Source organism: Eleutherodactylus coqui, chromosome 5 (assembly GCF_035609145.1).
Source record: "Eleutherodactylus coqui strain aEleCoq1 chromosome 5, aEleCoq1.hap1, whole genome shotgun sequence".
Classification (NCBI taxonomy): Eukaryota; Metazoa; Chordata; class Amphibia; order Anura; family Eleutherodactylidae; genus Eleutherodactylus; species Eleutherodactylus coqui.
Window position 1 is genome coordinate 97,554,130 of NC_089841.1, and position 27,886 is coordinate 97,582,015.

The 27,886-nt window shown below is 43.6% G+C and overlaps 1 protein-coding gene across 2 annotated transcripts in view; it reads right to left on the reverse strand.

Moving 5' to 3' along the window:
- ANKRD34B (ankyrin repeat domain 34B) overlaps positions 1 to 8,348 on the reverse strand; it is a 64,212-nt gene extending 55,864 nt beyond the window's left edge. For both annotated transcript variants that reach the window (XR_010792716.1, XM_066601892.1), the window contains exon 1: positions 8,210 to 8,348. The gene's annotated coding sequence lies outside the window, so the exon portion shown is untranslated. The remainder of the gene's footprint in view (positions 1 to 8,209) is intronic.
- Between the last annotated feature and the right edge of the window lie 19,538 nt (positions 8,349 to 27,886).

Below are 27,886 nucleotides of genomic sequence, written 5' to 3' on the forward strand. Positions count from 1 at the left end.
GATTTTCGCAGACGTTTTTTTCACACAATTTTGCCGCGACTTGTTAACGTGAAAGTCAATAGGACTTTCTAATGTTAACCCTTTCCAATCCAATTTGTATCCTGGTTTTCCCAGGGGGCTTACTCTTTTTCTGCCATCATACAACAGTGCTATATGTTGCATTGGGTGACACGTTGGATAGGCTTCGACAGCAGAAAGGCTGGCAATATACAGTAAGAGAACCCCAACGGACGTCTTCCAACATCGGAGCTGTACAGCCTTAAATCATAATGTCTTTAGACGTCAGAAAAAGCATTGCACGAAAATCACAAGTTCTTGCTTTGCGATGTGATAAAATAGAGGCTCCATAGGGAAACATGGGAGATAAAAAAAAATTGTAAAAGATAGGGCATGCCATGATTTTTTTCTAGCACAACATCGCATAAATGAAAACATTGAAAATGTGAAGGAAACCATTAAAAAGCCTGGGATTCATAATTCTGCATTTTCACTCACTCTCGCATCACGCGAAAATCGCACGATTTTATTGCCAGTGTGAAGGCGTCCTTAAAGGAGATGTCCCGAGGCAGCAAGTGGGGTTATACACTTCTGTATGGCCATAATAATGCACTTTGTAATATACATTGTGCATTAATTATGAGCCATACAGAAGTTATAAAAAGTTTTTTACTTACCTGCTCCGTTGCTAGCGTCCTGGTCTCCATGGTGCCGACTAATTTTTGGCCTCCGATGGCCAAATTAGCCGCGCTTGCGCAGTCCGGGTCTTCTGCTGTTCTCTATGGGGCTCCGTGTAGCTCCGTGTAGCTCCGCCCCGTCACGTGCCGATTCCAGCCAATCAGGAGGCTGGAATCGGCAGTGGACCGCACAGAAGAGCTGCGGTCCACGGAGGAAGAGGCCATCTTCAGCGGTGAGTAGAGAAGTCACCGGAGCGCCGGGATTCAGGTAAGCGCTGTGCGGGTGGTTTTTTTAACCCCTGCATCGGGGTTGTCTCGCGCCGAACGGGGGGGGGGTTTAAAAAAAAAAAAAACCCGTTTCGGCGCGGGACATCTCCTTTAAAAGGGTTTTCTGGGAAAACATAATAAAGGCCTATCCTTACCTTGGGTAATTGCAAAAATACTGAATTTTATGCAGTGTCTCAGCAATTAACGTTTTAATGAAAATATACAGGTATGTCCTGTACAAGCTGCTAAGAATCATTGCAGTCACCAACCACATTGTACATAGTGTCAGGCTGAAGATACCTCTCTGTAATGTTCTTTTTTAATATGGGTCCCTCTGGCAGTACTGGAATTGGCATATTTTTAATAAAAGAAAATAAATCACTTTCCTCCAGCCAGTTTTAATCTCCTTGTATACCGTTATTGCTAGTGTTTTCCAGCTGCTGTAGAAGAGGGCATGATTATCACTACAAAATCACAGAGGCAATAGCTCATATATAGTACATGATACAAACATAGGAAACAACGTTAGTTGGCACCTATTTGGTGGAATGAGAATGCAGGCAGCCGGTGTGATTGAGAAGCCTTTCCTTGAAAGGCAATTATAATAGCCATATAACAGGTAACTGATAATTTTACTCTCTACATACAGAATTTACAGCAAACCTTTCCGGTGATTTAAACCGCCCTATCCAGGGGCGTAACTAAAGGCTCAGGGGCCCTGATGCAAAACGTGAGCTGGAGCCCCCCTCTATCTGTATCTGTACCCGTACCCATACCTAAACCATGCTGCACAGAGACATAACTTGAGGCTTCTGGGCCCCAATGCAAAACCTGTAACAGGGCCCCCAACTATAATGCTTTATTCATAGTTCTATGCTCCCTATATGGAGAAGAGAGGCCTTATGGGCCCCCTAAGGCTCCTGGGCCCGGGTGCAACCGCATCCCCTGCACCCTCTATAGTTACGCCCCTGGCCCTATCTGAGAACAGCATGTCATAGAAGAAGAGAAACTGAGCTTTGGGATATTATTATTACTACCGTATTAGTATTTATTTTTAAAGTGCCATTAATTCCAAGCCACTGTACAAATGAAGAGGGGTTAAAATACATTGCACTACATATAAGCTGTAAATACTACTACATATATAACTACATTACATATAGAAAGCAACAGGGATGGTAAACATCCACTGAATGACTAACAAATTGATATAGAGGGAGAAAGGACCCTGCGTGCAAAGGCTTACAGTGTACGGGGTAGGAGATAGTAGGTGAGAGTAGGAGGTGTTCATCTTATGGTCGTAGCAGCATTAAAGGGGTTGTCCCGCGGCAGCAAGTGGGTCTATACACTTCTGTATGGCCATAATAATGCACTTTGTAATGTACATTGTGCATTAATTATGAGCCATACAGAAGTTATAAAAAGTTTTTTACTTACCTGCTCCGTTGCTAGCGTCCTCGTTCCCATGGAGCCGACTAATTTTCGGCCTCCGATGGCCAAATTAGCCGCGCTTGCGCAGTCCGGGTCTTCTGCAGTCTTCTATGGGGCCGCTCGTGCAGAATGCCGGCTCCGTGTAGCTCCGCCCAGTCACGTGCCGATTCCAGCCAATCAGGAGGCTGGAATCGGCAATGGACCGCACAGAAGCCCTGCGGTCCACGGAGACAGAGGATCCCGGCGGCCATCTTCAGCAGGTGAGTATGAAGACGCCGGACCGCCGGGATGCAGGTAAGCGCTGTGCGGGTTGTTTTTTTAACCCCTGCATCGGGGTTGTCTCGCGCCGAACGGGGGGGGGGGGGGGGGGGGGTGTTAAAAAAAACAAAAAACCCGTTTCGGCGCGGGACAACCCCTTTAATGTAGGTTGTAGGATTGTCTTAAGAGATGAGTTTTCAGGTTCCTTTCAAAGCTTTCATAGGTGGTGGGAAGTCCAAGGGGTTGAGGTAGTAAGTTCCGAAGTAGAGGTGACGCACAGGAGAAATCCTGCAGATGATTATGTGAGGAGCACACTAGGGGTGAGTAGAGGAGGTCTTGCAAGAACCGGAGGTGGCGTGTAGGAAGGCATTAGGAGATTAGGTCAGTGATGTATGGAGGTGACATGTTGTATGTCATTGATAATAATTTGAAGTTAAGTCTCTGGGTTATAGGCAGCCTGAGAAGGGATTGGCAGAAGGGAGAGGCAGGAGAGTAACAGGCAGCAGAGTTGAGGATGGATTGGAGGGATGCAAGTGGATTGGATGGGAAGCCACAGGGGAGGATGTTGCAGTAGTCTAGATGGAAGATGACTAGGGTATGCAACTAGCATTTTTGTTGTTGCATGGTTGAGAAAAGATTGTATCCGAGAGATGTTTTTGAGCTAGAAGTGGCAGGTGGTGGCGAAGCTTGTATGTAAAGTTTAAGGGGGAGGGCAGAGTCAAATTTAACAGAGACAGTTGACTTGTGGAACTGGTGTGAGCATGGAGCCTTCGACAGTGATGGATAGGTCTGGTGGGAGTATAGAGTGAGATAGAGGAAAGATGATGAGTTTAGTTTTTGCATATTGGGTTTTAGGAAGCGGGAAGAGAAGTAGGATGCAGCTGATAGACACTCTGGGATTCTGAATATCAGAGAGGTAACATCTGGGCCAGAGGTAGATTTGAGTGTCATCAGCGTAAAATAGATACTGAAAGCCGTGGGATTGTATAGCCTGTTCTAGACCATGGGTGTAGATGGAGAAGAGTAGGAGACCTAGTATGGAGCTTTGGTGAACGTCAACAGAGAGAGGATAAGGAGAAGCTGTGGTGTGCGAGTGAGAGAAACTAAAAGTTCTGTCAGTGAAGTATGAGGAGATCCAGGAAAAGGACAAATTTGTGATGCCAAGGGAGGGGAAAGTTTGCAACAGGTGGGAGTGGTTGACCATGTCAAAGGCAAAGGACAAGTCTAACAGGAGGAACATGGAGTAACGTTTTGAGGCTTTTACGATAAGCAAATCGTTAGCTACTTTTGTTAGGGCTATTTTAGTAAAGTGATGAGGTCAGAAACTGGATTGTAGTTGGTTGAACGGTGAGTTCGACGAGAGGTAGAATGACAGTTAAAGGTGGATGTGTTTTTCCAGGAGCTTTAATGCAAAAGGGAGAAGCAATATGGGCAGTAGCTGGACCGCCACTAATCCTGAGAATGCGGGTCCTGCGTTCCCTGTTCTTACGAATGCAGACTAACTAATACTAACTTACTGCACCTCTGCAGTGAGGAGAAGATTGAGTGGAGCGATGATTGCGCAAGTGCACTGCCGCTCCATTCATTTTCACTAGGACTGCCAAAATAGTCAACCCCTCGACTGCTCATGCTCAGCCAGCACTCCATCCCCACTGACAAGAAGAAGGGAATATGGGCCCCCATATTCTCTGGATCGGTTGGGAGTCTCAGTGATGAGACCCTCACCGATCAACAAGTTATTCCCTATCCTGTGGATAGGGGATAACTTGTAATTCTTGCAAATCCTTTTAATAATCAAAACTACAGCTGCATAGTAGTATAGCATAGTTTATATACAACAAGGGTGGTCTGCCTTCTGCTGTTTGTAGATCACAATCATAGAAGCATATGCCTAAAAAAATGTAAGATTTATGCCCCACCATAACACCGCCCCATACTGCTCTGGCCCAACTTGCAAAATTTTCCAAAAGCTAGTGCTGATTGTCCCCACAGTTAGGACACCTGATAACTACACAATGGCCCCATCTTGTATCTACAGTATATCCTACTGTTGTGCCCACGAAGAAGTTTAGGCCAAATAGTAGTGCTAGTAACAGTAGCACAAATTTGTCCAGCACATACATTATGTGCTAAAGCTAGTCAATCAACTCCAGTTACATAGCTCTGCTAGTTTTCTACTCAACAGCGCCCATACAAATGGGCCAGCCAGTTGAAAAGGCATACAAGTAAGAAGTGCTTACTTAATACAACACACTCATCTTCTTCATGATCCTGCCTTGCTCTATGCTCCAGTAACAGGAAATTATATGGGAGCAGCCAATAAGCAGCAGTGTACATGTTTGCATGTCTTTTCTTTTGCCAATCCGTACAGTCTGAGAAGAACTTTGGAGCAGACAGGGCAGAGGAATGAAGCAGAGATGAGTCAGGTTGTAAGACAGAAATCCAGGACTGTACATAAAATATAAAGACAGCAGGAACAAGAACGAGAAATATAACGCTGCAACATGGAGAATCCCAATGGACAGTTGTAATGACGTAAAAAACAAACATTGATGATGGTATGGGTACTGCGGCTTTATTTGCTTTGGAGAACTGCAAGACTATCTCACTGAATTGTGGACACAGTGCCTCCATAAGAATACTAGCCAGTGATACCCCATAGTACAGCTAGCAAATTGATTTATTAACACAGGTAACTGAAATGCACACATCACCCAACCACAGTATAATATACTTAGCTCATGTGTGCTAATCTGTTGCTCCTTCGCTGGACGGACCTTACAGTAAATGTGAGTATTTAACAGGATGCTCACATAAAACATTTTGCTGGAGTGAAGCAGCACTGTAAAGGACTTCTGCCTGGCAGAGGAGATCTAATGACTTGTGCTAAGACAGAAGCACATTGTCCAAGTACAACACAATACTGCTAGCAATTAGCACCGTCGCGCTCAATTCAGAAAACTTACATGGCACTACACTGTATATAAGGTTTCCAACACACCAGTGTTTTATTTAATCCATGTGTAGTTCGTTAAAAAATGGACTACATACAGACAGCAGATTACTCAATGCGGCAACACATACTAGCAATTCTTTTCATGCAGATACATGAACTATTCTAATTAGAGATGAGCGAACGTACTCGTTAAGGGCGATTTTGCAATCGAGTATAGCTCTTATCGAGTACCTGACTACTCGGTTGAAAAGATTCGGGGGGCGCCGGGGGTGAGCGGGGGGTTGCAGAAGGGAGTGGGGGGGGGGAGAGAGAGAGAGCTCTCCCCTGTTCCCCACTGCTACCCCCCGCTCCACCACGCCGCACCCCGCCCCCCGGCGCCTCCCCGAATCTTTTCACCCGAGTAGCCAGGTACTCGAAAATAGCGATGCTCGATTGTGAAATCGCCCTTAATGAGTACGTTCGCTCATCTCTAATTCTAATGCGTTTTATGTATGATACTCATCCATTCAAGTCAACAGGGGTAGAAAAAAATTGGGTAGCTCTCAGATGCCATTCGTGTGCTGTTCTATTTTTTTTTAAAAGATGCAGAAAAAAAGAATTAAGTTTATTTCAGGACATGAAAATCAGATAGCACATAGAATAAATAAATCTTGTTATTTCTATTGCGCCAACTTATTCCGCAGTGCTTTCAAGTAATTTATTACCCTCTACCAAGCTGGGTACTCATTTTACCAACCTCAGAGGGATGGCAGGCTGAGTCAACCTTGAGCCGGCTGCCTAAACCAAGTTGAGATTGAGCTCACAACCTTCCGGTCGTGAGCAAGAGCTTAGGACTGCATTTCTGCTGCCTTAGAACTCTGCGCCACACAAGGCTCATAGAAGGAAAACTAGGGCACACAGACTGAATATGGACCAAAGTTGGAGGCCACATGGCACTGCACACATATGAAAAAACTTCCAATTTTTGTAGACAAAACGGTTTAAACAGATGGGCGCATGCTAATACGCTTGTTGCTAAGGAGTGTATTAGCGCATGAGCCAGGATTTTTTCTTGATTATTCAAATTCTTTGCTATTGCGTGCGAGTTTGGAAAAAAAAGGCGGGAAGATAGGTCCTGCCTTATCTTTCTCACACATGGAAAAACTATGTGCGAGAAAGATAGGGCAAGTTCTATCTTTTCTCGTGCTTAGTATTAACGCGCAAGAATCCCGATAGTGAAAATGAAACCATTGAAATTTTTGGTTTCATTTAGTCTCATTGTGCGGCAATGGGACAAAATCACGTCCATGTGTTTAAACCCTAACAAAGACATTTTTTTTTCTTAGTGGGTACCTAGCCTAGGTGTGTACTCACATGGGCAAGTGCAATGTTATTCACTGAAAAACTGACTGTTTTTCGTCCAATTTTAATGTGATTTTCATGTGTTTTTGCAATTTTTACACACAATTAGCATTCATTTTTCATGTACATTAAGAAAAAAATTGGTCCTTTTTTTCATGTGAACATGCATTAAAAAAGGACTGCACTCGTGTGCACTTTCATAGTATGTGAATGTGATCCATTTTTTTAATGCCCTACATAAAATAACGGGCAGCTATTGAACAAGAATTACATAAAAATACGGCATGCAACGATTTTTCAAGTCAGAGTGAAAAATCGCACGTATGAATTAACCCACTCAAATGAATGTGTTCTTTTTCCAGGTAGGTTTTGTCCATCCCAGACTTGGACAGAACTTGCGCATGAAAATCACCAGTCTGAATACAGCGTTACAGTGCATGGCGGTAATATACAGTATAGCATACCTGATTATATAGAATAAAGAATATAACATACCCGATTATACAAGTATATAATCTGGTATGTTATATTCTTTGTATAAACAGGTATACTATTATATACTATTATAGATATAGATAGATAGATTATGTGACTTCAAAGTGACCATATATTCTTTAATATACCTGACCACAGATAATAGCATAACTCCATAGTAGGTACATGCAGTACAGTTAAAGTAACCATATAGTATTAGCTTCATAATAGTCATATACTGTATAGTATACATCACTATAGTAATAATAGGATGATATAGCTCTATAATAGTAAGTTTTATATTGATAATTGGAACAGTAGACCAATGTCTATATCTATCTATGTACATACAGATATGTTATTGAGCCATCTATTATCTATATTTATTCTATAGATTATGCTACATATCTATATATGACTGCATGTAGATCTCTGTGGACTGCATGTATGGTATAACTTCAGATCTATGATAAAATGAATATTCTGCACTGTTCTCTAATTCTCCACTAAAACTCAATTTCCCTTGCAACTCTGGATACAGTAGGATGTCATTAGATTTGTACAGTAGCTTCATGACTGCAGAAGTCCCTGGACGTTTTAGAGTTAACACATGGTGTAATGTTCTACCTACTTGTCATATAGTCGAGCCTACAGAATGGCAATAAATGTAACATTTCTTTCAGATAAGGACAGAGAAAAAGTTACAGTGATCAAATAGCACAATTGTCCCACACTGAGTGTTGCATGGAAAAAGTGCTCAGTGCCCATGAGTGTGCCCACTGTAGATAGAAGGAAGAGCTGCCCTTACCTGCTGTCAGATGCCAATCACAGAAGTAGTAGGATCGGTGCAGCACAGGAACCAAAAGTAGTGGCAGTCCCCGGGCTGCAGGAAGTAGCGCAGTGCCAGGAGTTAGTAGGAGAGTGGCAGCGGGGGTCACTGGCACAGGGTTACCCTCTCCCTTTACATTGCAGTGGTGAGTGGCTCAGAGCCTGAGCTTTTCTCTCTGCAGCCCAGCGCCGCCTCCGCTTCCACCTCCGCCTCTGCAAGTCTGAGCATAGGAACCTGCTGCAGCAGCAACTCACAAGTGGCAAAGCAGAATGCCAGGGAAATCTCCCCTTCCTCCTCCTCCTCCTCCTGGGGATGCAACAGGGATCTGGGGGCGGCACAAGCAGACGAGGGAGACTCTCGCCCCCATTCTTCAGGCAGGCACAAGTTGCAGCTGCAAGTGTTAATAGAGGGGGATGATACTGGCATGGAGCAAGAAGTGTAGAAATATGTCTTTTCACCACCCTGGACTGCTGATGTTGCCCTTGAAATGAATGCCAGTGTGCATGCCAGGGAGTGGGATGTGGGCTTCCACACATTACCACCCTATAGGAAGGCTGGTATTGCTAATCATTACCTCTTGCCAAAGCAATAAGATGCAATCAGTTTAAATGTATTCATTTATTAGGAAAATGTATCAGTAATGTCTTACAATTTAATGGATTGATATCATGTTACTGCAAAGTCTTAATAAACTTGATGGGTTGTTGTCAATGATATTGTACATGCCTGGTATATGATGCTCTATCTGCAGGCAGCATGTTATAGAGTTGTGGCATTAAGCTTGTACTGGTATTATATTACACATAGATGCAGAACAATTGTTTAGTTAAAGGGGTATTCCAGGCATTTACTATTGATAAACTATCCTCAGGATAGGTCATCAGTAGATGATCTGCAAAAATCTGACACTAGGGATCCCTGTTGATCAGCTGATTCTCCAGCCTGCTGTCAGTGCAAAGGGTTGGAATGTCCGCATGAGTGGTCAGACCTGGAAGTGTAATAGAAGGCTTCACTCCCATTTTAATCACTGGAAGCAATGCCTTCTATTATACTTCCGTCACTAACCATTGATGCAACTTCCGGCCCTGCTGCACTGCCATTGGGTCAGAAGATCAGCTGTTTAGCGGGGATCCCAAGCGGCAGACAACTGCTGATTAGCTATTGATGACCTGGCCTTATGATAGAGCCAGTGCGGCTCTGTAAGGCTGGGTTCACACGGGGCGGATTTGCCGCAGAAGTTCCGTCTGGAATTTCGCCGCGGCAAATCCACCTGCAGCCGCTAATCCCGGGATTAGCCAGCCATGTGAACGAGATTTCTCAGAAATCTAAACCACACGGGACGGCGAATTCGCAGCGGCAAAGCTGGCAGAAGCCAGCGCTGCGGCGCGAATTCGCCGGCCGCAGCATGTTCCTTTTATTTTCTTCTTCCGCTGAGGCCACGCTCTCCTCTATGGAAGCGCCAGCCGCAGCGGAAGGGCGAGTGGCCAGGCTGCTTCAAAACCCGCGGCTAAGTGCTGCGGGTTTTGAAGCAGCGCTTCTCCCAGTGGAAATGTTGTGGTTTTTCGGCGCGGCCAAACCGCAAGATTTCCGCCGGGAATCTGGCATGTGAGAACCCAGGCTAAAGCGTAGCCCGAATAAAGTTTTATCTCTGCTCCTGCCTGCATTTCCTCAATACAGAAGCACTGACGGCATTTCCATATCTCTTTCTTCGCTGAACTGTCAGTGGGGACAGAGTTGGAAGCTGGCAGCTCTCACACTGTGCCTACAATTACCAACCTAGTTCACTGCAACCAGGAAATGGGAATAAAGCTGTCAGCTTCTGGCTCCGTCCCCACTGCCAGTAGAGCCAAAAACAGCTAATTCCAGGGGTCCCGAGTGGCAGACCTTCCAATCAACTATTAATAATGACCTATACTATTGACAACTATTAATAATGACCTATAGGTCATTAATAGTAAAGTTCCAGAAAACCCCCTTTAATTTCTGTATAATCAAAAGATCAGCAACTTTGTAATATACTTGTGATTTACTATTTTCAAGATCTTTGATGTCAGTGAATGGAAATAGTGAATGCGTCCAGTTCCTCAAACCAATGTTGAGTAAATACCTTACATAGCCATTGGCTATAATTTTTCTGGTCTTAACATACCTGTACTCCAAGCTGATGCATTTTGGCTTTATTTATACATTGTCACCAACTACACAGAACAAAATTACGTTGTGCCGCTAATGTATTTCTCTTACAGAGAATTCCTGCTGCGGTGTACTGGCTGCAACCAGGAAATGGGTTTGAGGTGACGTCACTGCATCAGCCCCGGCCTATGCGACTGCGGCATTGGTGCATGCTGTCATGGGCGCTGACATGACGTCATTATTGGCTATTGTGGAATTTAATTAGTCGACAGGGAGATGATTCCCCCAGCCGGCCAACCAACCGTTATTGTAGTGTAGTTATTCTGGCCTCTCTTCTCAGAGGAATATGGTTATTACTCTGCATGGTGCTGTTCTAGTCTGGTCTGTGTCCTCATGATGTCATCATACTCCCAGATAAGTTCCAGGTGTATTTACTTATTGATTTATAACATTTGCTTCCTAACATGTTTCCCTAAAAACAAGACTGTGTCTTATATTAATTTTCACACCAAAAGAGGCACTAAGTCTTATTTTCAGAGATGTATTATTATACTTACATAGCAGGCTAGGTCCAGGTCTGTAACCATGCAGGGCGGCGCGGGGTCCCGCGGTCGGCGCACGCCGCTCCGGCGTCGGCGGCCTGGAGCTCTGGTGTCGGGGCTCTCCTGGCAGTTTGGGGTGGCCGGTGGGCGGCGGCGTGGGCGTGTCCACCCGTAGGGTGCCGCCCGCACGCCTCCATCCTTCTTATGCAGCAGTGGGAGGAGTTGCCTCCTCCCACTCTCCGCCCCTGGGCGGAGCCTTGTAGTTAAAAGACTGGCAGTGATCTGAGCTCACTGCCAGTTATTGGTTCTGTCAGCGTCTAGTTAGTCTGTCTGCAGCTAGTCTCCGCCAGCTCCTAGTTTGCCTGTCAGCTTCCTCCAGCTTGTCTGCAGTTCAGTCTGTTTCTGTTTGGTCATTCCATCTGCCTTCCTTGTCGGCACTCTGTCCCCCAGTAGTTAGTTCCATCTAGGTAGTTGCCAGGTCCCTAGCCAGAGTAGGGACCGCCGTCCAGTTGTCCGCCTGGGGTTAGCCATGGCCGAGGCAAGTAGGCAGGGACAGTGGGGTGCAGGGAGTTCAGGGCACCCCACCTGGCGCTCAGGGGGTCAGAGTGCTGTAACATAATAACTGGACCTTTAAACTGTTTTTTCAATGGAGGCGATCAGCTCCCTGCTGAACCAGCTGCAAGCCCTGGTGCCGGTGGTCCAGGATTTATCAGCTCGCATGGTGGCCCAGGAGCAGTGGGCGTTGTCGCAGGGGCCGGACGCCTCAACCAGTCCCGAACCCAAGTGCCCTCTTCCCGAGGTGTTCTCCGGGGAGAGGAACAAGTTTTTTGTTTTCCAACAGGCGTGTCGCCTGTTTTTTCGGATGCGTCCCCGTTCTTCCGGGTCGGAGGCCCAGAGGGTCGGGCTTATAATGTCCCTACTGCGGGGCTCTGCCCAGACCTGGGCTTTTTCCATTCCCGAGGGTTCCCCCTGCCTGCAGTCGGTGGACTCCTTTTTTCAGGAACTCGGGGGTATCTTCGATGAACCGAACCGAGTGGGGTTGGCGGTTTCGCGGCTGTTGGCGCTGCATCAGGGGTAACTTTGTGTGGAGGATTATTGCTCCAATTTCAGACACTATGCGGGTGATACTGCATGGAATGATAGCGCTCTGAAAGACATTTTTCTGCAGGGCCTCTCGGACGCGGTTAAAGAACTGTTGATTTCCCATCCCGTTCCCGGGTCCTTAAAGGAGGCTATGGAGCTAGCGGTGAAGGCAGATAGGAGGCTCAGGGCTGGGAAGCAAGATAGACAGGCCCGTAGAGTCAGGGAGGTCGTTTGTCCTGTTCCCTCCTCTTCCGTACCAATTTCTGGTTCCGAGCCAATGGAGGTGGACCCGCTGGACCCCAAAGAGCGACGCCGGATTCGTCTATTGCATCATCTCTGCCTCTACTGCGGAAAGGCTGGACATCGGGTGATAACCTGCCCCCTGAAGCCTCAGCGCCCACAGTCTGAACCGGCGAAAGAACTCCAAGTCCTAGGCGATTGCAGGGAGGATCGCCTAGGACTACAGGTACCTCCTAAACTTCTGGTTCAGGGCACCCCACCTGGCGCTCAGGGGGTCAGAGTGCCATAACAAGGTCCCTCCCACTGCTCTCCAGAGCTCTGGCACGTAATTCCTGCAGTCCTTGGCTGGCCACAGAAGATCAATTCCTGGTTGCGGGATTCATAAATTTCACCTCCACGAAGCGATAGCTCTCATGTGGTTCACTGCATTGATTGGCTGAGCAGCGCTCGAAGAAACAATCACGGCCATCGCTTCCAGGAGGCGGGATTTATGAAGCCCGTAACCAGGAAGTGAATTTCTATGAGCGGCTAAGGACTGCGTGAACCACGCCGAAGCTCTAGAGAGCAGCGGGAGGGACCTTAACTGAGCCTGCTAGGTAATGCATTCCTGTTTTTTAATGTAATGCAGCTAGAGCTTATTTTTCGAGGTAGGGGTTATAATTTAAACCTCCCCGAAAATCCTGAAAAATCAGGGTAGGTCTTATTTTTGGGGAAACACCGCAGTACTGCTCTACCAACTGTATTTACATCTGTCAATTATCACCTCCCTTGTCATCATCTAGGGACAGTCTAGGTTGCCCTCAACTTCCAGACATGGGAATGTCCTTGTAATGGCAATCAGCCCGCTTTCAGGTAGGGTTTCCACATATAAGTATGACAGGGTGAGATTCCCTTTTCCCCACGTTTTAGTTCTGTTAAAGATAGTTTTGTTCTCTTTGTGTTTACAAATTGTGTGTATGTTCGTAATTTTTGGACAAAAAATCAGGATGAGGTGTTTAGTGTCCGGCTCAGACATAACAATTGCCTTCTACACAGAATACAATGGTAGCAAATGCTCAGCTGTGACACGTATTAGGTCAGCACAGGTAATCAGGTTCATGAAGTTTAACTTAGAGTTGAGCTCTCAGGGCTTAAACAGATGGGTGCATTCTGGAAGATAAGTCCTGCCCTAACTTTGTCTCACATAGAAAAACTACGTGCTAGAAAGATAGAGCAAGTCCTATCTTTTCCTGTGCGTAGTATTAATGTGTGAGAATCCCGATAGTGGAAATGAAACAATTGAAATCAATGGTTTTGTTTTGACACGAGACAAAAACATGTCCATGTGTTTAAGTCCTAAATCACGGAGGTGGGCTGTGCTGGTTTCTCCCTGCCTACATCATACAGACTGACAGCTCTCTCTCTCTCTTTTTGGGTATACGGAGAGAGCTGTCACTCTGTATGCTGCTGGCAGGAAGAGTCTAGCCTGGCCCACCTCCGAACCTGGTGACAGGATCCCTTTAACAACAGAATGAAGAAGCTTGTGTGAGGCACATATTTAGAGCCAAGGACCGGACTGGATCACATCCAATCACACCAGGACAACCTTTACCCAAACATACTTTGGGATAGGCTTTCCTTGTATAACAGATTAACATCTGATCCCACTGTCCACTATAGTCCACTTTCAGATGAGCATATGTCAAATCTGGATTTAGTCTGTGTTTTGCAGATCATAATATGAAGCTCATAAAAACCTGTAAGGTTATTCATATGCACTACTTTTGTCTGCTACACCTACAGTCTGTGTACACCTACAGTGATTAAGATAAGGATGCATCCTTATTTCATTAGCATTTCATCTGCATTTGCATTCACTGGTGTTATTTTCTATCGGGCAAAAAAAGTCAGGGATTTTTTTTTAGTAATATAGTAACATACTTTGTTAGGCTAAACAAAAGGCATATGCTCATCTAGTTCAGCCACAGTGTTGATCCAGAGGAAGGAGAAAAAAAGACAACAAATAAGGTAGAAGCCAATTCTCCTTTAAGGCAAAAAAACCCCCCTCCAGACTCCAAGTCTATTAATTGGAATAACCCCTGGATCACCAACCCCTCTGAAGTAATTAGTAACTATAACATGTAATACTGTAATGCTCAAAAAAGGCATCCAGGCCCCTCTTGAACTCTTTTATCAATTTTTCCATCACCACGTCCTCAGGCAGAGAGTTCCATAGTCTCACTGCTCTTACAGCAAAGAACCCCCTACTATGTTGGTGTAGAATCCTTCTTTCCTCTAGACATAGAGGGCGCCCCCTTGTTACTGTCACAGTTCTTGATATAAACAGATGATGGGAGAGATCTCTGTATTGTCCCCTGATGTATTTATACATAGTTATTAGGTCGCCCCTCAGCCATCTTCTTTCTAAACTAAATAACCCCAATTTTGATAACTCTCTGGGTATTGTAGTCCACTAATTCCATTTACTACTTTAGTTGCCCGCTTTTGAGCCCACTCAAGGTCTGATATATCCTTCTTGAGTATTTGCTCGAAGGAGCTGCCGGCTGGAGTACAGGAGGTCATAGGTTGGAGCCCTGACACTGATCGCTACAGTTAAGTTTACAGCTAACTAAAATCCGAAAGTCCTTTTTCATGTCAGTGTTCCCCAGTGGTTTCCCATTTAGTATGTAATGGTGACACGTGTTTTTCTGCCCATGTGCATAACCTTACATTTATCAATGTTAAACCTCATTTGCCACTTTTCTACCCAAGCCTCCAGCTTATCCAAAACCATTTGCAACCACATTCTATCCTCTCTTGTGTTAATTACTTTACATAGTTTTGCATCATCTGCAAATATTGATATTTTACTGTGCAATCCTTCTACCAGGTCATTAATAAATATATTAAAAAGAATAGGGCCTAGTACTGCTCCCTGTGGAACCCCACTAGTAAAGGTGACCCAATCAGAGTGTGTACCATTAGCAACCACCCTCTGCTTTCTATCACTGAGACAGTTACTTACCCACTTACACACATTCTCACACAGATCAAGCATTCTCATTTTATATACCCACCTTTTAGGCAGTACAGTATCAAATGTTTTGAAAACGTCCAGATATACAAGATCCAATGACCCTACCTGGTCCAGTCTAGAACTTACCTCCTCGTAGAAGCTGATCAGATAAGTTTGACAGGACTGATCTCTCATAAACCCATGCTGATATGGAGTTATACAGCTATTTTTCTTGAGGTACTCCAGGATAGCATATCTTAGAAACCCCTCAAACGTTTTACCGACAATAGAAGTAAAGGCCCATTTAGACACAATGATTATCGCTCAAAAGATGCCGCTCAAGCGACTTTTGAGCGATAATCGTTGTGTCATTTACAGCGCAAGATGAGCGATCACCTTGCGCTGCCAGCGGAGGATGCAGAAGAAAAGCGGGGTGTCTCCGCTTGTCTTCTGCATCCAGCTGTTCCCCCGCTCTGTTATACAGCTGGGCGCTCGGACCGGAGGATGCAGAAGACAAGCGAGGTGTCCCTGCTTGTCTTCTGCATCCAATTGTTCACCGCTTTGAGCGCCCGTTTGTTATTCAGTCAAACGCTCAGAGCGGAGGATGCAGAACACAAGCGGGGTGTCCCCGCTTGTCTTCTGCATCCAGATGTTTTCTGCACGGAGCACCCCGCTGTCATACAGCTGGGGGCTCAGAGCAGAGGATGCAGAAGACAAGCTGGGTGTCCCTGCTTGTCTTCTGCATCCAGATGTTTTTTGCACGGAGCACCCCGCTGTTATACAGCCGAGCGCTCGGAGTGGAGGATGCAGAAGACAAGCAGGGTGTCCCCGCTTGTCTTCTGCATCCAGATGTTTTCTGCACAGAGCACCTCGTTGTTATACAGCTGAGCGCTCAGAGCAGAGGATGCAGAAGACAAGCTGGGTGTCCCCGCTTGTCTTCTGTATCCAGATGTTTTCTGCACAGAGCGCCTGGCTGTTATACAGCCAAGCGCTCCGTTCCGGGTATGGAGAACAGAGCTGGACCCCTCTGTTCTTCATATTCAGCCTTTGATCAGGACGCGGGATACAGTTGAAACAATAATATCAGCTGTATCCTGTTGTGAATCCCTGATAAGGCTCATCATTGTCTTTCAGCATGCTGAAAGACAACGGTGAGCGACGGCATAATGAAAACTGAACGATGTAAGTGCAGTTACACACAACGATTATTGCTCAAAAGACGGCTTTTAAGCGAATTTTGAGCAATAATCATTGTGTCTAAATGGGCCTTAAGACTTACCAGCCTGTAGTTTCCAGGTTCACTTTTTGACCCCTTTTTGAATATTGTGATCACATTTGCTATGCGCCAAATATGGTGGAACAGTCTGTCTATCACATTACCTAATTCCCTTAGAACCCTGGGGTGTATACCATCAGAACTCCACAGTTTGTCTATTTTAATCTTTTTAAGGTGGCTCTGCACTTCTTCCTGGGTTAAATTGGTAGCATTTAGTGGAGTTTATTTTATCACTCTGCATTTCACCTGACTTATCATTTTACTCTGTGAATACACTGGTGTTTCTTCACTGCCTTCTTGTTTTAGTAGTTTAAACACCTTTTTCTTGTTGTTTATTGCCCCCCTTTACATCTTTATTGAGCCACATTGGTTTTATCCTATTCCTAACCCTTTTATTCCTGTAAGGTATGAACCTCTCACAGTAAGTATTAAAGATGTTTTTAAACACTGCATGAACATAAAATGTTTGAAAAAATTGGTTGTAAATGTTTTAAGAACTGATTTTAATTGCAAGTACTTCAGGATCTACATTTTCAGTGTACCAACTTCTATCTGAGCATACCCCTTGAAGTGTGTGTATTTCTAAATCTGGGAATGTCTATATGTGTGTGTATGTATGTTCATGTGTTTGTTTGTGTGTGTATATGTGTATGTTTGTGTGTATATGTCTATATATATGTGCGTGTGTGTGAGAGAATGTGTGTGTATATGTGTAAGCTTGTGTGTATATGCGTGTGTATATATGTGAGTGAATGCATGTATGTGTGAATATATGTGTGTGCATGTGTATATGTATAGATGTGTGTGTATGTGCGTATATGTGTGTGTGTATGTGCGTATATGTGTGTGTGTATGTGCGTATATGTGTGTGTGTATGTGCGTATATGTGTGTGCGTGCATGTTTGTGTATATGTGTGTGAGTGTGTATGCTTGTGTGTATGTATATGTGGGTGTGTGGTCTATATGTGTGCGTATATGTCTGTGTGTGTATGTATATGTTTATGTGTGTTGGTGTATCTGTGTGTGTATGTGTCTGTGCGTGTGTCTGTGCGTGTGTCTGTGCGTGTGTCTGTGCGTGTGTATGTATGTTTATGTGTGTGTATTTTTGTGTATGTATGTGTATATGTGCGTGCATGTGTGTGTATGTCTATGTATGTGTGTGGTTATGTGTGTATGTGTTTGTTTGCATGTGTGTATTTATGTGTGTGGTTATGTGTATATGTGTTTGTGTATGTATGTCTGTGGGTATGTGTGTGTATATATATGTGTATGTGCTTAAATGTGTGTGTGTCTATGTATGTGTGTGTATATGTGTGAGTAGGTGTATGTGTGTGTATGTGCATGTGTGGCTATGTTTCTGTATGTGTATGATTATGTGTATGTTTGTGTATGTATGTATACATGTATGTGTGCTTATGAAATGTATTATTATGTGTAGGTTTAAGTGTGTATATGTTTGTTTCTGTGTGTATGTATGAGTGTGTGTATATGTAAGTATTTGCACGTATATGTGCATTAGTGTATGTATGTATATGTGTGTGTGTATGTATGTATGTGCATGTGTGGTTATGTGTCTGTGTGTGTATATCTGCATGTGTGTGTAGGATTATATGTATGTGCATGTATGTATGCATATGTGTATGTATGTGTGCCTATGAAATATATGTATGTGTGTGTATGCATATGTGTATGTATGTATGTATGTATGCATGTATGTGTGTATATATGTGCATATGTGTGTATATGAATGTGTGCTTATGAAATGTATGTATGTATGCATGTGTGTATTTGTGTGACTCTGTATGTATGTGTGTATGTATTTATGTATGTATGTGTGTATATGTATGTGCATGTATGTATGCATGTGTGTTTATGTATGCGTGCTTATGAAGTGTATGTATGTATGTGTGTGTAAGTGTATGTGTGTGTGTGTGTGTGTGTGTGTCTGTATGTGAGTGTATGCATATGTGTATGTTTATATGTATGTGGGCAATGATTAAAACTCCCTTCTGTGTGCATCACTTGAATCTCTCTCCTGTGGGTGTCGCTTGAACCTCCCTCCTGTGGCCATCTCTTGAATCTCCTTCCTGTGGGCGTCACCTGACTCTCCCTCCTGCGGGCTTCACTTGAATCTCCTTCCTGTGGCCATTGCTTGAATCTCTTTCTATGGGCGTTGCCAGAATCAACCTCCTGTGCCTGTTCCTTGAATAAGCCACTTGTGGCTGTCACTTGAATCTCCTCCTATAGACGTCACCTGTATATCCCTCCTGTGAGCGTTGTTTGCCTGAACTGCCACTGTATGATGTGAGACTATGAACGTTGGTTAGCAATGCTTGAATCCAGAAGCGCCGCTATACTTTAACATGGGGGAACTTTGACGAGGCCCGATGGGTCACTCAGTGTATCTAGCTCATATTTCAGGATTTTACGGTGGTGGTGAGGATCCAACAAAATGGAGAACACCAAAATCATCCTCCCAAGGTAAGGCAAAGTGCTCAAAAAGTGGTGCAAGAAAAAGCCTGTAGGTTTTTTTTCTATTAGATTTACCATTTATTGTCTGTATCCTTATTGTGGAGGACATTGTCCCAGTCAATAGGGTTAAGTGCATAACTAAGCTGATTGAACTTTGCATTCCTAAATCTCTAATAACTCTTCTGCCAGTTCTAACTGTACTAACCCCTCCCACACCCTTTTTCATTTTTTAATCCCAGGTCAGTGTCTGTACTGTTTTCCCCTCTATCTCTCTGGTTTCCCTCCCCGAAGTTCAACTTCTCCTCCAACCTTCTAGCCATCTTCTTCCGCAGCACAGCTGCACCCTCCCCATTGAGAAGCAGCCCGTCCCTACTGTACAACCTGTAGCCAACATCAAAATTCAATCCAGTTCTCCAGGAACCCAAACCCCTCCTTCTTACATCAACTTTTAAGCGACTTTTTAACCTCAGTAATCTTCTGCTGCCTTTTCAGGTGTGGCATGTGGTACAGATAGTATTTAAGAAAATACTACCTTGGAGGTCCTTGCCCTAAGCTTACATCCTAGTTCCCTGAAATCGTTTTTAAGGACCTTCCACCTACCTCTAACTTTGTCATTAGTGCTAATGTGTACCTTAACCGCTGGATCCTCACCAGCCCCTCCCAGTAATCTGTCAACCGGATCTGCAATGTGTCGAACTCTAGTGCCAGGAAGACAACACACTGTCTGACAATTCTGGTCTTTGTGGCGGATTGACCTATCTGTTCCCCAAATAATTGGGTTTCCCACTACTAGGACCTGTCCAGCCTACCCTGCATCCCTATTTCCCTTCTTACTGGAGCAGAAATCTCCCTGCTGTAGCAGTGACCAGTAGAAAATAAAACCAATGAAAGCAAATTCTGATGCAATTACTTCTGCAATATATCTTTATTGGAGATGAATGAACTTTTGAAGGGCTATTGCAGGAGGAGAACTGCTGGGGTCCTAGGTAGGAATCTAACATTTGCACAGAGTTTGCATGTTTTCGCTGTGTTTCGCAATAATCACATTTATGCATACACCACACTGACAGATGTTGCCCTTGGTTAGATTTAAATCTAGGACCTTGGTGCTGCAGGGCAAAATTGCTAACCACTGAGCCACCATGTTTTTTTTTCTTCTCAATAAGTGTATGTGCTTTATAAACAATGGTGATTATTACGCAGAGGAAACCAATACAAACACATAGAGAACATAAAACTCCAGGCAGATGTTGTCTTTGATCAGATTTGAACCTTGGACCCCAGTTCTGTAAGGCAACAGTGCTAACTGCCGATCCACAGAAGAGGAACCACCCCCAATTCACAGTGAAATGAACTTTTAGAAAAGTTTAACCTAAAACAGGGTTCTACTTGTTTGGTTTGCTCAACACTAGTGTCTATTATAGACGTATACAAATACATTTGTGTGAAACATACCTTAAATATGCACCTCATACATGGCGCCATATGCAGGAGACTGTCAGATGGAGTGTATGTAGCACCATACTACCCAGCTGTGGCCACTCTCTGTGCCTCTGCATGGTTTTAAGTATAGTGTGGTATTATGGAGATCGTCTACCCAGAAGTAATGTTTCAAGGTGAGAAAATCTCTAAAATTCAGCCTATAATGTATCATGATATGTTCAGTATCACAAATCATCAAATCAACAAATGTGTCGTAATAAAACTTTTGCATCCAAATCTCTGGTTACCAAGCACATAACTATTATCCTTATGAGCGATCATAATTGGCTGTATTGCAAAAAATTAGATCCATCCTTGGCCAGCTAACCAGCCATCTAATTACATCCTGAAAAATGCTACTTAGCTAAACTGAACAGTGTTGGAGAGTGAGATAGATCTGAGCAATTAGTTTTCAGTAATCAATGTCCTCCCTCATCATGATCTCAAGCTGGGCTGGAAATTAAGATATGATTATGCTTGCTTCAGCAAAAATACACATTTGAAGTGCTGGAAGGGTTAAACATCCTATAAGGTAAGACAAAACCCATAATGCTTTAGCTGCCAAATATTAGCAATGTGTGAAGTGACCAAAATATAATTTGCTTATTTGTAGTAAAGATATGGAAAATTCTATAATAAAATGCCTCCAAACTGAGGATACTGTAATGTCCACATTTTAGTGCCACGCAATTTTTAAATTCATTCTTTTAGTGCCAATTAATTTCATAACACAACTTTCAAGGGATTGGAGCTCCAAGTCCCCTGTGAAGACTTGGATAAAATATCAATGATAAAATTCTTGCTGCTTGCAGTTACGACTAGAGGAAACTTTAGAGCTTACTGTATATTGTTATACTGTATTATTCAGTTCAGTTAATAAACAGAATTCAGTAAGCTCTTGAGCTCCCACTAGTGGTGACTACAGGCAGACAGATTTCTGGCATAAAACAGTCGTAGATTTTGGGAAAGTCATACCTGTGCAAAAAATTGTGACTTTTTTTTGCATCCCTCACATTAGTTTTGTAAAAGTGTTTAGAGCTTAGTAAAAGGTAGCATGGCCTCCCATAGCTTGGCAGATTTACTATAATTTACTATAATTTAGGCGTACATAATGGTGGAAATCTACGCTAGCTCATAGGTTTTATTGTCTGGTGCATGGACTGGCCAGACATGCTCCAAAAAGTACTAAAAGGCATGCACCTCCTAATACATTTCACACACTTCACTCTAAGGCACTCCTTACTTAGACCAGCATATAAAATGCAGCCCTAAGTAAATATTCCTTTTTTGTCTATGTAGATGGTTCAGAGGATGTATCAGAAACAATAGAGCTCTAGTAACTAAGACAATATATAAAGAAATGAATTGGTGCATAACTTAGAGATCAAATATAAATGTCCACTTTATCAAGGCTTACCCAGAAATAAAACTTCTAATAAATCACTTGGACATGCAGTGGGGTTGCCCTTCTCAGAATAGGTACTCCACTTCATGGTATGTCCAGTCGGGGAGCTTCAGGGGATTCAATTCTGTTCAGTCTTAGTTATTACTACTGTTTATCTGCCCAGTCCTGCGTTTAGCATCTTCTAGTCCTCCATATACACACTGTCCAGAATGCTCTCCTCAGTTCTGTTGGCAGTTCTGGACACAGATAACATGTACCACCTGAAACTTCAAGCCATTCTTTCTTTGTCTTGGCTCACCCTAGATGCTGCAGGGTTTTGTTTTTCTGTTGCTTATCTTGATTTTAGGTGCCTCTCACACACTCCCCTCTTTGAGACAACTGATTAATGATATCATGATATCATATGATGTGTTTCCTTATTGTATGTTATAGTATATAAGAAGACTAGGAAAATACCATATTTGGTCTCTATTTAACTATCTAACATTTTAGAGTGTACTTATTTCTCATGTCTCTTCTTTGTCTTAAACAGATTGCTATTATTTTCTGCTACATAGTAACATAGTATGTAGGCTGAAGAAAGACGTGTCCATCAAGTTCAGCCTATTATTCTGCAATGTTGATCCACAAGGAGGCAAAAAACCCCAATGAGGTAGAAGTAACTTTTTCTAAATATTGGGGAAAAATTTTCTTCCCGACTCCAAAACTGGCAGGAGTAATTCCTGGATCACTAACTCTTCTGAAGTAAAGTAGTGACTATAATGCAATATAGTTGCACTCAAGAAAGGTGTCCAGGCCCGTCTTGAAATCTTTCAATGAGTTCGCCATCACCACATCCTCCGACAGAGAGTTCCATAGCTTCTCTTACAGTATAGAACCCCTTCTATGTTGGTGTAGAAACTTCCTTAGGCCTCCCTCACAAAGGTGTTTGCAGTAAACGCAGCGTTATGCCAACGTTTTGGCTGCGCTTTCAGCACAACTGATAACGCAGCCAAGGAAGCTGAAAAAAAATGAAATACTCACCTAGTAGGCGCCGTCCATCGTCCCTGCAGGCTTTCAGGCACTTGTCTGTGCCTGCAGAGCATCTCTTGCTGGTAACGGGGTTTCAAGACCACACCTCCAGCAAGAGATTGTTCTGATTGGCTGAGCCACGAGCCATTCATTTATTGAATGGCTGTGATTGGTGTATCCAGCACTGGCTATGATTGGTGCTGGATTAGCCATCAGAGCAATCTCCTGCTGGAGGTGGGGTCTTCTAGCAAAAGACCCTCTGACAAGTGCCCGAGCCCCGAAAAAGCAGCGCCAGGGACCCGGACAGCGCCAGCATCGGTAAATATAACTTTTAATTTTTTTGGTAGTGCAGCTAGCACTGCATTTAGTGCTGCTCAAAATGCGGTACTAAGTTGTGCTGTGCTTTCAGCAGCGCTGTTAATTCTGTCCATTCATTTCAATGGGCGACGAAGGGCTGAAAGCGGCCAAAGATAGGACATGCATCACTATCAAAGTGCAGCATTGAAGACACTTGTGTGAACAGCCCCATTGAAATGAATGGGAGCTTTTCACAGCGTTTAGTGCTGCGCTAAAAAGGCAGTGCTAAATACTGTAAAAAAAACATCTGTGTGAGGGAGGCCTTACTTGGCTATGCCTCCCAAGTTCCATAAGTGTAGCACACAGCATCATGTTAGATGTCAAAACACAGAGGTAGGGTACCAGGTGACGTCAAAACTCAGAAGCCCAAGCCAGGAGGAGACTCAGGGTCATAGAGAACCCTACTCAGCGGTGCCAAGCAGCAGGCCAGCCGAGGGTACTGAAAAGAAGCTGTATACAGGCTGTAGCCAGTTCATCAGCATTCACAGGTATGTGCTGGCATTGCAACAGGCTAGTTGGTCTGAGGTAATCTTTTTAATTGTAGTGGTTTGCCATCTGAATGGGCCCTCAATTGAAAATGCAATGTTTTTTATTAATTTTTTTTGTAGTTTTTTTTTTTAATATGGGTATCTACTTGGACTGTATCAGTTTTAGTGGATTATGTTGTGGGAAAAAAATTCTTAAAGGTGTTGTACCAGAAAAGACTTTTATCACCTACCTATAGGATAGATGATAAAAATCTGATCAGAGGGGGTCTTATCGCTGAGAACCCCACCTAACCTGAGAATGGAGGTCAGGTGTTACTCCTCTTTATCACTGGTGTCTCACTGCACCCCCCACTGTGACATGGAGATTGAATGGATTAGAGGTGGATAGGTGATAAAAGTCTAATCTGGTAAAACGGTCAAATGAATGGTGTTGTGGAGCCTTTTTTAAAGAAAGCCAAGGTGAAACAGACAGCTGGGGGTTGGTATTATCGGGATTAAAAGGTCCGAGGATATTGGTCCCTTTCCACCTTGAAAATAACAGCCCATAACTGCCCCAGAGTCATACCATCACATTAGATAGTCTGCTTCTGATGGTACTTAGATCTTCCCTGTCCTGCTGATGTGTTGGGTACCAGGGTGAAAGTGAGAGGGTAGAGTTAGTGTCAGTCTTGGGATGACAAAACACACTGCCGGCTGCCCAAATGATAGTAATGGAGAAGTGTCTATTATAAGATACCTCCATTGCTAACACTAATACAGAGGTAAAAAAAATAAGTCTTTATTTAAAAAAAAGATTCATCAACACCATCATTTTGACCGTATTATTAACGAAATGCATCCCACAACAGTCCTATTGTAAATAGAGAAACCCACCTTATCCTCCCTGTAGTAATGATCCAAGGTGAACGCTTGTCTTTAGTGCCCTGGGCTTGGCAAACGTCAAGTCTGGCCTACAGTTTATTACATCACAGCTGCCTTCTAATTCTGATTGGCTGCTGTAACTTAGGATTCAAGTTGACTGAACATGACTGTGTTGGCACAATATTTCCACATCTGGGGGCCCAACTTTTAATTTTACCCAGGGCCACACCAGAGGAAGAACAATGTTCTCATTATGCGTCCCTATTAGAGATGAGCGAGCACCCAAATGCTCGAGTCCGCGTTATTCGAGATCAGCTTTTCGTAAAATTCGAGAGCTCTACTCGAGTAACGAACTTCATTGACTACAATGGGAGACTCGAGCATTTTTGTATGTGGGAAGCCAGGTGCCGAGCTTTTTTTTTCCCCCTAGGTTCATCTCTCTCTCTCTCTCTCTCTCTCTCTTTCTCTCTCCCCTACAAAACAAAAAATTTGCCAATGACGTGTGCTGCGTCACGGCGGGAAGAGGCCAAAACAGGCACGTCACAGCGGGGAGGAGCCAAAAACTGGGGCGCGTACGAATATGGCTTGATGCTCGTTCGAGTAACGAGCACCATCGAGTACGCTAGTACTCGAACGAGCATCAAGCTCGGCAGAGTATGTTCGTTCAACTCTAGTCCCTATATCTCTTTTGATGCACTCCAAAACTTTAATAAAATCGAATTTGATCTAATACTGTAGGACTTTTAAATAACTCCTAGTACTGCCTGGCAGACAATCATCATCATTTCTGGAAAACATTGTTCACAATCTTTTCATAACACACATTTTAAAGAGTGATACAATGAATGTACTTTAACAGATACAATATAGTAATAATGGAATAAGAATGTTGATGAGATATTACTGACTCACTCTTCTCCGTTATTTTTCCAGCCTCTGCTTTTCTTTTATAATGCTACAAAAGTCAAAGTAAGAACACAAGAGACAGACGGGGACATTGTAGATAGCAAAAAACGAACATAATATCCAGGTATAAACGGCACATTTAAACATCTTTCTACTAAATCTATATATAATGTTTCAAAACTTTGCAAACACTTTGGTTTACTAAGAGTCAGTTCAAGGTCACCATCAGTCGTGATGGAAGGGATGATGTGCTAGTGGGATAGGGAAGAAGGAGAAAAGGAGGATTTGCTGCTGCCAACAGTCCTGAAGAACAAGGGATAATGTACTGCCTTAAGGAATTACAGGTTGAATATTTATTAAAGGGGTGTCACGTTCTTTAACTTTTCACATCATGGCACTCAAGATGTGAGTGCCAATGCCAAAAGAACGAGCAGTGATGTTGCAGCCTCTTATTGGCTGCAGTGGTCACCTGAGTTCCTGTGGCCTCACTTTTCACAACAACCAGCGGACTTTTAAAACTGGTGTTTCCCGCACCAGTCTTTAACTGAGGTTTTTTGGAGTAAAGGGCACGACATTTGTTAAAAAGCACACACCTTTAAATACATTTGACATATTTTGCCTGTTTTAAAATGAAATCTCTACCTGCTATGATTTGTCCCACTTTTTTGGCCATTTTCTGGCTCTAAGCATAATAAAAGTTACTATTGTTGACCCCACTAGAGATGAGCGAACATACTCGTTTAGGGCGATTTTGCAATTGAGCACCGCTTTTTTCGAGTAACTGACTACTCGGGCGAAAAGATTCGGGGAGCGCCGGGGGTGAGCGGGGGGTTGCAGAGGGGAGTGGGGGGGGGGGGGGGGGGAGAGCTCCCCCCAGTTCCCCACCATTACAACCATTTAAAAATTACCCGCAATAAATAACATAAATGGATAGATACATACCGTATATGTGCCCGATAAATCAATCACAGCCATTCAGTGATGTCAGTCACTGAATGGCTGTGAATGATCGAGCACCGGCTGTGATTGGCTGGCGCTCGATCCAATCACAGCGCTTCCTCACTCAGGGCTGACGGCGGTGGAATTCCAAACCGAGCCAGGGAGATGACAGCGGGGAGAACTCTGAAGCAGCTTGCTGCACCGCCGGGAGAGCATCGCACCGGGGGCACAGATGCCGGCTGGGAGGTGAGTATTGGTTTTTTTTTTACCTCACTTGAGTATAAGCCGAGGGGGGCTTTTTCAGCACAAAAAATGTGCTCAAAAACTCTGCTTATACTCAATTATATACGGTGCATACATATAGATAAATAGTGTAGCTACTGAGTGTGCAACCAGGGGACCAAAAATTAACATTGATAAATAACTTAGTTTGTTGGACCTCATAGCCGAGGTCAGAGAAAAAAAACTGCCTGCCGAAGTCTCATACTAGTGTACGATTGAACCATAAAGACTTGATGCATGGGGTGCCCCACGGATAGGTAGGAGTCTTAACTTTTAACAATCCTATGTCCCCTGGTACCTGCCTATTAAAAAAATTGAACACCTATTGCTGGAAATTCGTGAATTCTGTTTTTCTTTCTAAATTTTTCATTACACCATGAAATATGCAACTTTTCTTATCATATTTGTCCTTTATATTGAAAACATGCATTTTACCATTTTTCACAAAAATCTTAGGATTTGAATGGGCAAGTCTGAAAATTTTATTGGATAGGAGAAATTTCTAAAAATTAATCTTTTTGGGCCCATCTTTATGTATTGCTGCATGACAACTCTACAGATCAATAGTACATTCATATGAGACTTTGGCAGGCTGTCTTGTTTCTATGACCTTAACTATCAGGTCCAACCAACTCTAAGTTACTTATTTGTCCATGTTAAATGCTAATAGGGCAATATTTTCCTATAGACAGATAGAAACTGAGAGAAGGTGAAGTTGGTCAGTGCTGCGGCTACTGACCTGCAGGGGGTGGATGTACTTGTGGTTGTACAGGAGATACCTCATGTAGTACATATTCTGCTGGAGAGGCAGAGGACCTTGTACTGTGGGAGATGGCAGGACTTTATCTATATATACGGGAACTCATAGCATTGTAGAGCACTGTTATGGGGTATGGTAGTACTTAAACACAGAATTGTATTTAGTGTTAACCCTTTAGTGACCAAGCCTGTTTGCGCCTTAATGATGGAGCCAAATTTTGGAAATCTGACATGTGTCACTTAACATAACATAACTCCGTAAAGGCTTTGCATATCCAAGTGCTTCAAACATTGTTTTTTCACCACATATTGTACTTCATTTAGGTAGTAAAAATAGACCGATTGTCATTTTTTCACATTTTCAACTGTAGTATCTCAAATATGTGCAAACATACTGTACAGAGTTTTGATAGGATATATATTTC